Source organism: Zalophus californianus, chromosome 4 (assembly GCF_009762305.2).
Source record: "Zalophus californianus isolate mZalCal1 chromosome 4, mZalCal1.pri.v2, whole genome shotgun sequence".
NCBI classification, from domain to species: Eukaryota; Metazoa; Chordata; class Mammalia; order Carnivora; family Otariidae; genus Zalophus; species Zalophus californianus.
Window position 1 is genome coordinate 42,107,300 of NC_045598.1, and position 14,153 is coordinate 42,121,452.

A 14,153-nucleotide genomic window follows, 5' to 3' on the forward strand; every position below is an offset into this window, starting at 1 on the left:
TTTATTTATTTGGAGCTAGCCAGGAGAGGGGCAAAGGGAGAGAGAATCTCAAGCAGATTCCAAGCTGAGCGCAGAGCCTGTCATGGGGCTCAGTCCCTTAACCCTGAGATCATGACCTGAACCAAAATCGAGTCAGGCACTTAACCAACTGAGCCATCCAGGCATCCCACCATCTACATCCTACTGACACTCAAATCTCTACCTTGTATCTATAGTGGACTCATATTCACCTGCCTAGTGGGCATGTCTACAGACATTTCAGTTCAACATGTCCAGAACTAAACTCATCATGTCTCCCTGACATACCTCTCTCGCTTCCACTCAGCCTTTGCCAAACCCCCCCAAAGCCTTTCCTTTCACACACCATTCATTCACTGTGCTATTATTTAAGCAACTGTTCTCCTTTTTCTCCTTAGCACAGCACCTGGCCTTCAGCATATATAATTCTAAAGTAAGCATTTTGAGCACCAGCTCCATGCTGTCCCTGATTAGAATCTACCTAGAAACCAAAGATGAGCAAACAGTTTCCCCCAGAAATTTAGTCCAGCTGAGGATTTTGCAGTCCCAAGTAGGCCTTCATTCCTACGCTTTATCAGCATTCTGCTGCTCCCATGTCCCCTCTAATGTGCAAGAGTTCCCTAGGAAAAAAAAATCTCAGTTTAAATTCTTATCAACTGTTACCTTAGTCATTGGCTAACCAGTATCTGCTAACAACTTAGGTTTAAATTAATCCCTTGGTAATCACCTAACACTTGAGTAGTTAATCTTTTATTTTCTACTAGCAGTTTAGTTATTTTCTAACACTTTATTTATAAGCAATATACTTCATTTATCAGGTTTTATCTCAGCACTTAGTAGTTTAGCTATTTGCCAAGCCTTAATTATTAATCGATATTTTAGTTATCTGCTTAAATCTTATACTGATCCCTTACCTATCTGCTATTAGTTCAGAGTAAATTAGCAAACCAGAGACCACCAGGTAGGAGTTTGGACAGGGGTCACTTCTGGCTGTGGATATGACAAAGGCCTTTGTGTTTGGCTGACCTCTCCTTCATCAACTGGTCCCAGGTCCTCCAAGAAAGGGAGGTCCATTCTAATTGCTTATTTACCTCTCTGAGCTGGGCTAGAGTGTGGTGAGTGGAGAGTATGACTATGAGGGTGCTTCCTGGAAAGTTATGGTTGAAAGGGACATTCATTCATCAACAAATATTTCTTGAGCACTGTTTATTTGTCAAGTTCTGTACTAGGTTCTGGGGATAAATCCGTGAACAAAACAGGCGTGTCCTCAGCTGCCATGGCACTTAGAGAAGAGTGGGAAAGACAAACATTAGTGGGAAAGACATGCATTAAACAAATAATTACAGCAATTATTACATAATTATGATAAGCACCAGGAAGAAGTACAGGGAGGCTGACACTGGAGCTATCCTGGAGTTCAGAGGTCTCCCTGAGGAATGACATTTAAGCCAAGAGCTGAAATTTTATTTTATTTATTTATTTTTAAGATTTTATTTATTTATTTATTTGATTGAGAGAGCGTGCACAAGGTGGGGTGGGGCAGAGGGAGAGGGAGAAGCAGACTCCCTGCTGAGCCAAACTCAGATGCTTAAATGACTGAGCTACCCAGGTGTCCAAGAGCTGAAATTTTAATAAGAGTTAGGGGAAAGAGGGGCACCTGGGTGGTTCAGTTGGTTAAGCATCTGCCTTTGGCTCAGGTCATGATCTTAGGGTCCTGGAATCGAGTCCCACATCAGGTTCCTTGCTCAGCGGGCAGTCTGCTTCTCCTTCTGCCTGCCACTCCCCCTGCTTGTGTTCTCTCTCTCTCTCTCTCAAATAAATAAATAAAATCTTTTTAAAAAGTAAATAAAAAATTTTTTAAAAAGAGGAGAAAGAAGTGGGAAGTTCCTAAGTAGATGGAGGCCCTAAGGAAGGAAGATACTCAATAGGATGGTACCAGTGCTGTCTGGAGCCACGTGATAAGGTGAAGGGCGAGAGAGGTAGTCGGGCCAGATCATTCAGGGCCTTGTGTAATCCAGGTAAAAAATGACAGTGACCTGACTTAGCATGACAGAGCCTGTCTTCAGTCTCAAATCTGAAGGCCAGAAATAAACTCTGGGGCAGAGGCAGACACTGAACTACCAATAGAAGAAGCAGCCTGTTCTGCTGGCTGCCTGGAGGATAGATCACTATGGAGACCCCTGCAGAAGGCAGGCGGACCTGGCAGATCCCAGTTCTAGCAGGGCCAGCCTGGCAGTTGAGGGAGGGGATTGCCAAGGCCTACGTCCCTATAAATCACCAAGTGGACTCCACCCTAAGAGATTACACTGCAGGTGGTCAAAAGGGTACATTTCAAAAAAGAAACACTGCCTTGGGTATAACAAAAACCTCTGCAGCTTCCTCTCTTCCCCGCATCTCCTTTAGTCCCTACATCTTAGCTCTCACCTGTGGCTTTTACCTTTTTATGTTAGGATGGAGATTTGGCAGCTATAATAGGAAGCCAAAGTAAACACATCCTCAAATAAAGTCAAAGTTTATTTTTATCCTATGTAAAGTTGGACCTTTAGCCAGGTTAATGGCTCTGCCATCCTTAGGATATTGCCATCATCTGCACAATCCAAGACAGCTGGCCACCCCAACCCTATACCTTTTTTAAAAAAAAAGATTTTATGTATTTATATTATGCTATGTTATGTTATGTTATGTTATGTTATGTTATGTTATGTTATGTTATGTTATGTTATGCTATTTACCGAGAGTGTGTGAGCAGAGACGGGGCAGAGAGAGGGAGAGAGAGAATCTCAAGCAGACTCTTTGCTGAGCACAGAACCTGACATGGGGCTCGATCCCACCACCCCGAGATGATGACCTGAGCTGAAACCAAGAGTCGGACACTCAACCAACTGAGCCACCCAGGCACCCCTCAACCCTATACTTTTAAGTTACGGGTCAGAAGAACTTAACCAAATAGCCACTCTGACAAGGATCACTGAGAAATAAAGTTTTTATTTGTGTGGCCATGTGCCCAGATGAAAATTGGGAGTTTCATTAACATAGAAGAAGGGGAGAACAAATAGCCCCAATAGTTGGGGGGCAGGAAAGAAAAGCCCCATATCTTAACATCTTTCAAATCTCTCCCCTCTCCTTCTTTCTGCTACCATTAACCTAACTCAAGACTTACCATCCTTCCAGCTCATCAACTTGGTTCCAACTCCCTCCTCCAATTCATCCTTCACATCACAAGCTAAATGATGTTCCAAAAAGCAAATGTGAGCATATCATCTCTCTGCCTCAATGTGTCCTCCATTCCTCTTCTTGGAGTAAATGCTCAGTTCCTTAATCTGTCATTCCAAATCCTTGTACCTCATCGTCCTCCATTTCTTGCAGTATTCTCTACTCCTTCCTCCCATTGCACAGGTAAAAAATTTTCTCACCTTCCTTGATATTGTTATATTGGTATTGCCTTATCCCTCTTGTATTCTTTGAGTGTAAGAAATGCTTGGCTCAGAGTGGGTGTTCAAAAGGCATTTGTCAACTGACTGACCTCATTGTCGTCATCTGTGTTTCTGAATGTCCCAAGGAATGTCTGAGCCCCTGCATCAGATAGGCTCCTCCCACAGAAGGGGTGACCCATCTCAGTGAGATGGGAAAGCCCAGTCAGAAGACCCCTTCCTCTAATCCTTTAGAATATAAGTGCTCCACTCTGATCGCATGGCCAATCGAGCCCTGCTCATCATTCTCCGGAGGGAGTGCCAGGGCCACCATTGTCTTTGGTACTAGTGATGCTTACATGGGGCACACTTCTTTTAAAAAATTATTTGTTGTTGGAGCACCTGGGTGGCTCAGTCGGTTAAGCTTCTGTCTTTGGCTCAGGTCATGATCTCGGGGTCCTGGGATCGAGGCCCGAGTCAGACTCCCTGCTCAGTGGGGAACCTGCTTCTCCCTCTCCCACTCCCCCTGCTTTTGCACTCTCTCAAATAAATAAATTTTTTTAAAGAGTTTATTTATTTGACAGAGAGCAGGAGAGACAGCGAGAGAGAGAGAGAGCACAAGCAGGGGGAAAGGCAGAGGCAGAGGGAGAAGCAGGCTTCCCACTGAACAGGGAACCTGATGCGGGGCTCGATCCCAGGACCCTGGGATCATGACCTGAGCCAAAGGCAGACGCTTAATGACTGAGCCACCCAGGCACCCCAATAAATTAAATCTTTTAAAAAAAGTATTTGCTGTGTACTGAAATTCAATTTTAACCTAGCCACCCTGTATTTTATCTGGCAACCCTTCCCTGGATTGAACACCATATAGTAGGGAGATGAGCTAATAGCCTCTAAGATCCTTTCAACTCTGGGAAACAAAGATTCTAACTCTTCTGATTTACCTTGTTCCACCCAATGAAAGCAGAAACTCTTGACAGGATTAAAGTAGAAAAGCTGAGAACCATAGTTAACAGGTTAATCGACATGACCAATGACAATACCCACTTACCAGCTTGTGTAACCCTGGAACTGTCACTTAACCTCATGAAACCATCATCTAGCCAATAAAAGAAAATCAAGATGATACCTAATAAGTACTGGGCACCGTGCTAGACACTTCTATGTATTCTCTCACCTGGAATATTCAGATAAACTAATGTATGAGAAGGCACTCTGTAAGTGGAAGTGGGCTGTAATAAATATGAAACAGCATTATCATCAGTGTAGTACTTGTCTGCAGGTGATTTCCTTTACTGACTCTTGTGGGGAAAGAAGCTTCCCTAGCTTGGTCACATTGCAGAGGAAAGACATTGTCTAGGACTCTAGAGTATAGACAAGTGGTTTTTAATTAAGGGTGATTTTGCTTGCCAGGGAACATTTGGCAATATCTGGGGACAATTTTTGTTGTCACAACTGGGAGATGGGTACTACTGGCATCCAGTGGGTAGAGGCCACAGAAGCTGCTAAACATCCTATAATGCACAGGACTGTCCACCACAACAAAGAATTTTCTCAAAACGTCAATAGGTTGAGAAATCCTAGTCTAGAGTATTGCAAAGCAGGATTCACATCCCAGCTCTGCTGCTTAGCAGCTGGGTGACTCATAAACAAAGTACTTTACCTCTCTGGGCCTCAGTGTCTTCCTCTGGGATGTGGGGGATATTAATAGCACTTAACTCATAAGCCTATTGGGATGATTAAATGCTAATACACCCACAAACCACTGCAGTATCTGACACATAGTAAATATCCAGTAAATGACAGTTCTTCTTGTGGGTATTTAGGTATTACTCTCTCCATTTAAAAGACAGGTAATTGAGGCTCAGAGAGGGGAACAGACTTGCCCAAGATCAAGAGAAAAGGCAGTTCCAGTCCTATGGTTGACAAACATCACTAAGAATCTTCTGTAAACAAATGCTGCAGTTTCTTTTGTGTGTGGCCTTGCTCTCAGCAACGTGGAAGGAAGAGGACTAACCTTTCCCAAGTGCTCACATACCTCTATCTCATTTCTATAAGGTAGGTATTTTGATGTCCATTTTACAGATGAGGCCAAGTAAGAAGTCCAGATTCTCCCAGGAAGTCAACTGCCAAGTAGAGACAGGCTGATCTGGTACCAAAGTCCTTGCTTTTCCCTATTCTCTGCTTCCTGGACTCTGATAACACTCCAGCTAGGACAGGGGGTTTAGGGTTAGAGACATAATCCTGGAAGAAGGTAAAACATCCACTCCAGACTGCAGAAATCTTGGAGTAAATTCCAGAAGTGGCTGATTGTGGGCTGACAAAGAACTGTGAATATGAAAAATGCTTACTAACATGTAAAGTGATTGATTCATGTTGAGACCAGAGAAGGAGGTAGTCATAGGAGTGTTTCCTTGAGCTTTGGGGACTGATAGATCCAGGACAAAACAGACTGGGTCCTCAAGTGAGTAGTTTAACCTCTCTGAGCCTCGATATATATAATACCTACATATTTATATATATAATACTCATATTTCAGAATGATTTGTTCAGTTATTAATTGCTTCCTTGAGGGGACACCTGGGTGGCTCAGTGGGTTAAGCATCTGCCTTCGGCTCAGGTCATGACCCCGGGTTCCTAGGATTGAGCCCCGTGTCGGGCTCCCTGCTGGGTGGAGTCTGCTTCTCCCTCTGACTATCCCCCTGCTTGTGCTCTCTCTCCCTCTGTTTCTATCTCTTGCTCTCTCTCAAATAAATAAATAAAATCTTAAAAATAAAAAAAATAGGGCGCCTGGGTGGCTCAGTCGGTTAAGCGACCGCCTTCGGCTCAGGTCATGATCCTGGAGTCCCGGGATCAAGTCCCGCATCGGGCTCCCTGCTCAGTGGGGAGTCTGCTTCTCCCTCTGACCCTCTTCCCTCTCGTGCTCTCTATCTCTCATTCTCTCCCTCTCAAATAAATAAATAAAATCTTAAAAAAAAATAATTAAAAAAATTGCTTCCTTAAGGCAAAGTTGACCCTTGCGGCCATGCAGGTTTTTGAAGATATGCAGCAGAAAAGACAAGTGGAAATTGAAATCTGGCCTGAACTCTAATTACCCAGCCTTACCTTTGGCATAGAGCTACATCAGGCCACAGGAAGGGTCACTTTTTTTTTTTCTGATATGCACAAAGGAACCAAGGCAGTACAAAGCAGCAGCCCTGCCTTCAAAAGGAAGACCCTAAGCTGAGTGCAGTGAAACTGGGGCTGAAGCAGGTACAACTTCCATAAAGAGGAGCCTGTAGTCTGAAGCTATAATTGCTAAATAAGATGATAGCATATGGAGGGTGCTCAATGAATGGTACATACAGTCAGGACAACAGATACTGCAAAAAACAATGATGCCCCGAGAGTTGCTCACAGAAGGGCTTTCTGCAGAAGGGATTTCTTTAAGCTGGACCTTGAAGGGTGGAGACGATTGAGATAGGCACAATGGGGGGGAACTACATGAGCAAAGACTCAGGAGAGGAGGCTCTTTTCTTAGGTCAGACTGGTTAAATCAGAAGCCTCCTCTAGGAAAGAAGAGGCAGGTATAGTTGGAGAGGTAGGGAGAGTTCAGATTTTAGTGGTAAAACTGGAATCACTGGGGCCATTCCAACAGCTCAGGACAAGCCTTCAGAAAAATCTCTGTTGATGAGTGTGTGGTGGAAAATAATCAAGTGCAGGAAAAAAAAGAGAAAGAATTGCACAATCTGTCTCAAAACTCAAAAGAAAAATTTTTCACAGTATACTAGGGATCCTAGACAATGTAATAAAACAAGAAAAAACTAAAAGGCATAAACTGGAAAGGAAAAGTAAAACATGTTGTCTGTGAATAAATTACACTTTTACGTGAACATAAAAAATCTTAACGTAGTCTACAAAAAGCTACCAGAACTAATAAGTGAATTTAATAAGTTCTCAGAATACAAGGTGAATACACAAAAATAAATTGTATTTCTACATACTAGCAACAAACAATTGGACAATCACATTAAAAATGTCATTTACAATAGCATCAACAACAGAGAAAAGGGATGTTTTACAAAATATGTATAAGACTTGTACATAAGAGTACAAAGCATTGCTGAAAGAAATTACAGAAGAACTAAATAAATGAAGAGCTATACCATGTGTATGGATGGGAAAACTAAATATTAAGATGTTAATTCTCTCCAAGTTGATCTATTAATTAAATGTAATCCTTTTTTTTTTAAAGATTTTATTTATTCATTTGAGACACAGAGAGAGAGAGAGCATGAGCAGGGGGAGAAGCAGAGGGAGAGGGAGAAGCAGGTTCCCCACCAAGCCAGGAGCCCAACGTGGGACTCGATCCCAAGACCTTGGGATCATGACCTGAGCTGAAGGCAAATGCTTAACTATCCGAGCCACCCAGGTGCCCCAATTAAATGTAATCCTAAGCAAAATCCCAGCAGGGTTTTGGAGGGCAGAAATTGACAAACTGATTCTAAAACTTACAGGGCACCCTGGCTGGCTCAGTTGGAAGAGCATTCGGCTCTTGATCTCTGGGTCATGAGTTTGAACCCCATGTTGGGTGTAGAGATTACTTAAATAAATAAAACTTAAAAAAAAACTTATATGGAAATACAAGGACCTAGAATTACTAAAACAATTCTGAAAAATAGGGACAAAGTTAGAGGATTTACACTACTTGATTTCAAGACTGACTTATAAAGCTACAGTAATTAAGACAGAATGGTATTGGCTTAAGGATAGATTCAGATCAATGAAATAGGATAGAGAATCCAGAAATAAGTCCACACATTTATGATTAATTGAGTTTTGACAAAGGTGTCAAGTTAATTGAATGGGAGAAAAGACAATCCTTTTAAAGGATGATTTTGGAACAACTGGATATCCATATGCATTTTTTTTAAGTTTTATTTATTTAAATAAACTCTGCACCCAACATGGGGCTTGAACTCACAACCCTGAGATCAAGAGTCACTCACTCTTCTGACTGAGCCAGCCAGGTGCCCTTGAATATCCATATGTAAAAGTGCACTTCAACCATTGCTTCACAGTAGACACAAAAACTAACTCAGAAAGATAAACATAAAACTTTTAGAAGAGGGGCACCTGGGTGGCTCAGTTGGTTAGGCAACTGCCTTCGGCTCAGGTCATGATCCTGGAGTCCCGGGATCGAGTCCCGCATCGGGCTCCCTGCTCAGCAGAGAGTCTGCTTCTCCCTCTGACCCTCTTCCCTCTGGTGCTCTCTATCTCTCATTCTCTCTCTCTCAAATAAATAAATAAAATTAAAAAAAAAACTTTTAGAAGAAAACAGAGGAGAAAATCTTTGCCATCTTGAGGTAGGTGAAGATTTTTTTAGATAGAAACCAGCAAGCACAATCTTAACAGAAAAAAAGTGATAAATTGGACTATTAAAATTTTTAATTTCTGCTTTTTTAAAAAAAAGATTTATTGATTTATTTGAGAGAGAGAGAGCATGCACAAGCAGGAGGGGCAGAGGGAGAGGGAGAGAGAGATTCTGAAGCAGACTCTGTGCTAAGTGGGGAGCCCTATGGGGTCGATCTTACCCTGAGATCAGACCTGAGCCGAAAATAAGAGTTGGAAGTTTAACTGACTGGGCCACCCAGGCACCCCTAATTTCTGCTTTGGGAAACCACCTTTAAGAAAATGAGAAGGCAGAGGTGTGTGGCTGGCTGGCTCCATCCATCTAGCATGTGACTCTTGGTTTCCAGGTTGTGAGTTCAAGTCCCACACTGGGTGTAGAGATTACCTTAAAAAAATAAAATTTTTTAAAATAAAATAAGAAGGCAAATCACAGACTGGGAAAAAATATATAGCAATATATTTAACAAAAGGTTTTGTGTCTAGGATATATAAGAACTGTTATAATTCAATATGAATATAATGCAATTTAAAAATAGGCATAACATTTTGCCAAAGAGGATGTTTGAATGATTAATGAGCACATTAAAAGATGTTCATCATTAGCCATTAGGAAAAAGCAAATTAAAGCCACAGTGAGATACTACTTCATATCTATAAGAATGGTCAAAATAAAAAATACTGACAAAACCAAGTGCTGGGGAGGATGTGGAACCCTCTTTTTTTTTTTTTTAAGATTTTATGTATTTATTTGAGAAAGAGAGAGAGCCTGGGTGAGCAGGGACAAGAACAGAGCGGGAGGGAGAGAGATGAGCAGACTCTACACTGAGCACGGAGCCCAATGTGGGGCTGAATCCCAAGATTATGACCTGAGCTGAAACCAAGAGTCAGATGCTTAACTGACATAGCCACCCAGGTGCCCCTGGAGCCCTGCCTCTTATTCATTGTTGGTGAGGATACAAAATGGTACAGCCACTCTGAAAAACAGTTTGGTAACTTCTTATAAAGTTAAACATACGTCTACCCCATTACCCAGAAATTCCACTCCTAAGTATTCACCCAAGAGAAATGAAAATATATGGGTGCACATACACACACACACACACACACACACACACAAAAGCATACATGTAAAAATGTGTGTAGCAACTTTATTCATAATAGTCCCAAACTGGAAACAATCCAAATGTCTATTAATGGTTGAGTGGATCAACAAATTGTAGTATTTCCATATAATGAGTATATTTCCACGTATTCAGTGATAAAAAGGAAGAATTATCTGTACACGCAACAATCTCTGAGTATCTCAAAGGCAGTATGGTAAGGAAAAGAAGTCAGACACAAAAGACTTACTATCCAATTCCATTAGCAAAGTTCAAGAACAGGCAGAACTTATCTACAGGGACAGAGAGCAGAGCAGTGATGTCTAAGGCAAAGCAAAGGGGCACAAGGGATGGCAATGGGAGATGGAAATGTGTCGTATGTCGACTGTGGTGGGGGTAAAATGAATGTATACATTTGTCAAACTCACCAAGCTATACACTTAAAATGGGTATGTTTTATTGTTTATAAAATATACCTCAATAAAACTGATTTAAAAAAAAGGAAAAAAAACCTCAAGAGAAGCATCACTGTAAGCAATAAAAGAAACTGAAAGGAACCTAACCGTTGAAGAAAATGGGTAAATCATCATATATTCACTAAATGGAAAACTACAAGGCAGCAAACATGGATGAATGAGATTGAGCATATACATCAGTACAGACAAAGCTCACTAACATAAGATTGAGTGAAAAAAATAGGTTCTGGAAGAATACATGCAGTATAATGATTTCTATTTAAAATTTTATCACATGTAGGGGTGTCTGGGTGGCTCCGTTGGTTGAGCTTCAGACTCTTGATTTTGGCTCAGGTCATGATCTCACGGTCCTGGGTTCAGCCCCTCCTCAGGCTCTGCTCTCAGCGAGGGGTCTGCTTGAGGATTCTCTCCCTCTCCCTCTGCCTCTACCCCTGCTTGTGCTCTCTCTCTCTCTCTCAAATAAATAAATAAATCTTAAAAAAAATTAAAAGCAGGGAGAGTAATACTGCACAGGGTTGTAGTGGGTTTTAAAAAGAGTGGATGAAAAGCACAGAACACAATCTTGAGATTATAGTGTTATCCATAAGTGTGAGTTCTCCCTGCTCACCCCTCCCTCCTATATTTTCTTTCCCTTGTGGTATTGGAGACTCTGGTCCCTGGACCTCAGTTGGTGAGGAAGGAGTTGGTGATACAGGACTCTGATCAGTTACTGGCTGTGTGGGTTTGGGTAAATCACTTAACCTCCCTTAGTCTCAGTTACTTTGCAAGATGGGAAGAATAACACCTATCTCAAAGGAAGTTTTCAAGGACTATATGACATACAAGATGGGAAACTATCAGGTATTTAGTAGGTCTACAATAAGTGCCTGCAGGAAGAACAAGCATTAGAGTAGGATTTAGGCCAAAAGAGCTAGAGGATTTTAGCATAGGCTCCACAGAGCTCAAGGGCTCCATGGTTAGAGTTCAGGGGGGTGGTCCATAAACTTGTAATGGGTAAAAATTACATCCTGTTTTCACTAACCTGTAATTGGAATTTAGCATTTCTTTCTGTCATGCAGGTAAGCAACAAATCACAGTACTACTTAGCAGTACCTGTGACTCCATCACCAATAGAAATTATAGTTTCATATTACATTACAATAGCAATATCTTGAAAATACTGTTTATACTCATTCACCACCTCAAAATTACAATAGCTAATAGACCAATCTTTAGATCTTGCTATTTAATGTTTAAGAAAGGACACTCATAAAATAAATATACTTTTAAAGATTTTATTTATTTATTTGACAGAAAGAGAGAGAGCACACAAGCAGGGGGAGCAGCTGAGGGAGAGGGAGACGTAGGCTCTCCACTGAGCAAGGAGCCCAATGTGGGGCTTGATCCCAGGACCCTGGGATCATGACCTGAGCCAAAGGCAGACACTTAACGGACTGAGTCACCCAGGTGTCCCATAAAATAAATATTTTTAAAAAAATATTTTGAGGGGTGCCTGGGTGGCTCAGTCGGTTAAATGTCTGACTTCAGCTCAGGTCATGATCTTGGGGTCCTGGGATCAAGCCCTACATCAGGTTGCATGCTCAGCAAGGAGTCTGCTTGTCCCTCTCTCTCCCTCTGCCCCTCCCTCTGCTTGTGCTCTCTCTCCTTCTCTCTCCCTCTCAAATAAATAAATAAAATCTTTAAAAATATTTTGATAATGATTCTATATAACTGGTATTCTTGTTATCCTAAGTAATTTACTTTTTGTGGTTAAAAGTACTCTTCTGAATAGAGGTCCATAGGTCTTCATCAGACCGCCAAGGAACACTTGGCTAAACAGACCTGGGTGCTTCCTGCCTGGGCCATCGACTGCTGTGTGACACTGGGTTTGTTATTTCTCAGGGGCACAATCACCCCTGCTTGGCTCACTCCATAGGGTTGTTGGGAGGAACAAATTAATTCTTGGCTGGGAAAGCGTTCTGGAAACTGTTGGCAGCTTCACAATTTCCCCAAAAGTCGGAGCAGAGTGCTTTCTACCTCCCAGCTAAACCCTGTCTCCAGGAGACCTCTCTCCTTTCCACAGGATTTCCACTCCACCCCCTTTACTTTCCATCTGGTAAATAAAGAGGCCAAAGTGCACCTTCATTAGGGTATGCCATCCAGCCTCCAGGTGCACAGCTCAGGAGAAAGGTTTTCTGGGGGACAATAACAATTCCCTCCAATTTTCATATTTGACCTTATGGTGACCCTGAGGACACTACCCCCTCAAAATTCTTCCTCTCTCCTTCAGACAGTGATGACTCTGCAGCCATGGTCCCCACATTTCCCCTTTCACTGCCCTGTCCTATGATCATCTGTGTGACCACCATACTGTGTTTCTCAAGGGTAGACCCAGATCTGACCCCTCTCAGGGATTCTAGTGCTCAGCTCAAAAGCATGGCACATATTAGCATCTTAGAAGCTGGCCAAATGAAGAAAGGTAACCTGAAACACAGAAAAATCGGGGAAGGGGGAGAGCTAGGGTTTGAGCCCAGATTGCCTGATGCCCACGTTTATGCCACACACACCCAAAGCAAAGAATGGAGAAACTGGGAAGTCCCAAGGCATCACAATAACTATTTCCTACTCTACCTATTCCTATGAAAAATTAGAAGAGCTAAAGATCTTGTCATCTTAAGCTAGCCCCTGCCCATCTGTCCAATGAGAGATTCAGTGGCTTTCAAACCTTTTTGACCTGACTCAAAAGAAATGCACTTTACATTGTGATCTGGTCCATAATACACACATACATATGTAACTGAAATAAGCATTTTATGAAAGAATACTTAGCTTTACTATCCGCAGTGCACTTTTTCTGTTCCATTTATTTTTTTTAATTTTTTTTCTAAAGATTTTACTTATTTGACAGAGAGAGCACAAGCAGAGGGAGAGAGAGGGAGAAGCAGGCTCCCTGCTGAGCAAGTAACCCGATGTGGGACTCGATCCCAGGACCCTGGGATCATGACCTGAGCCGAAGGCAGCCACTTAACTGACTGAGCCACCCAGGCATCCCTCTGTTCCATTTAATTATTCTTTTTTATTTATTTATTTTTTAAGTAGGCTCCACGCCCATCATGGAGCCCAACACGGGGCTTGAACTCATCACCCTGAGATCAAAACCTGAGCTGAGATCAAGAGTCTGACAATGGACTGAGACACCCTGGCATTCCTAATTACTATTTTTTAAAGCTAGCTGTGACTCATTAACTGGTTACATGTCCCACAGGTCTTTTTCAGTCCCAATACCCTGTGACTAGCTGAATGGGATATAAAATGGGACAACTAGGGGCACCTGGGTGGCTCAGATGGTTAAGCATCTGCCTTCAGCTCAGGTCATGATCTCTGGTTCCTGGGATGGAGCCCCACCTTGGACTCCTGGATTAGCAGGGAGTCTGCTTCTCCCTTTGCCTCTCCCCCTGCTCACACACTCTCTCTCTCACAAATGAATAAATAAAATCTTTAAAAAAAATTTTTTTAAATGGGATAACTAAAGCTCAGGAGTCTCTAGTCCTGTATCAGTGCAATTGGGGAAAGCTGTGTACCTCTCAAAGCCTCAGTTTCCCCACTGTACCCTGAGAGGACAGACAGGCAATTTCTAAGGGCCACATATGGCCCCTTCAGACTGTGATCCCCTAACCCTAGTGAGAACACTGCTCTTGTGATCTGGAAATAATTTCTGAGAATGGAAAGGTGTGCCAGCTTTGCTTCCTGAGGGGTGGGGTTCCAACTCGGACATCATG

At 42.3% G+C, this 14,153-nt stretch overlaps 1 protein-coding gene across 1 annotated transcript in view; it reads right to left on the reverse strand.

The window, feature by feature from the left end:
• LOC113913042 (ubiquitin-like protein 5) overlaps positions 1-14,153 on the reverse strand; it is a 34,076-nt gene that overhangs the window by 18,702 nt on the left and 1,221 nt on the right. The window lies entirely within an intron of this gene.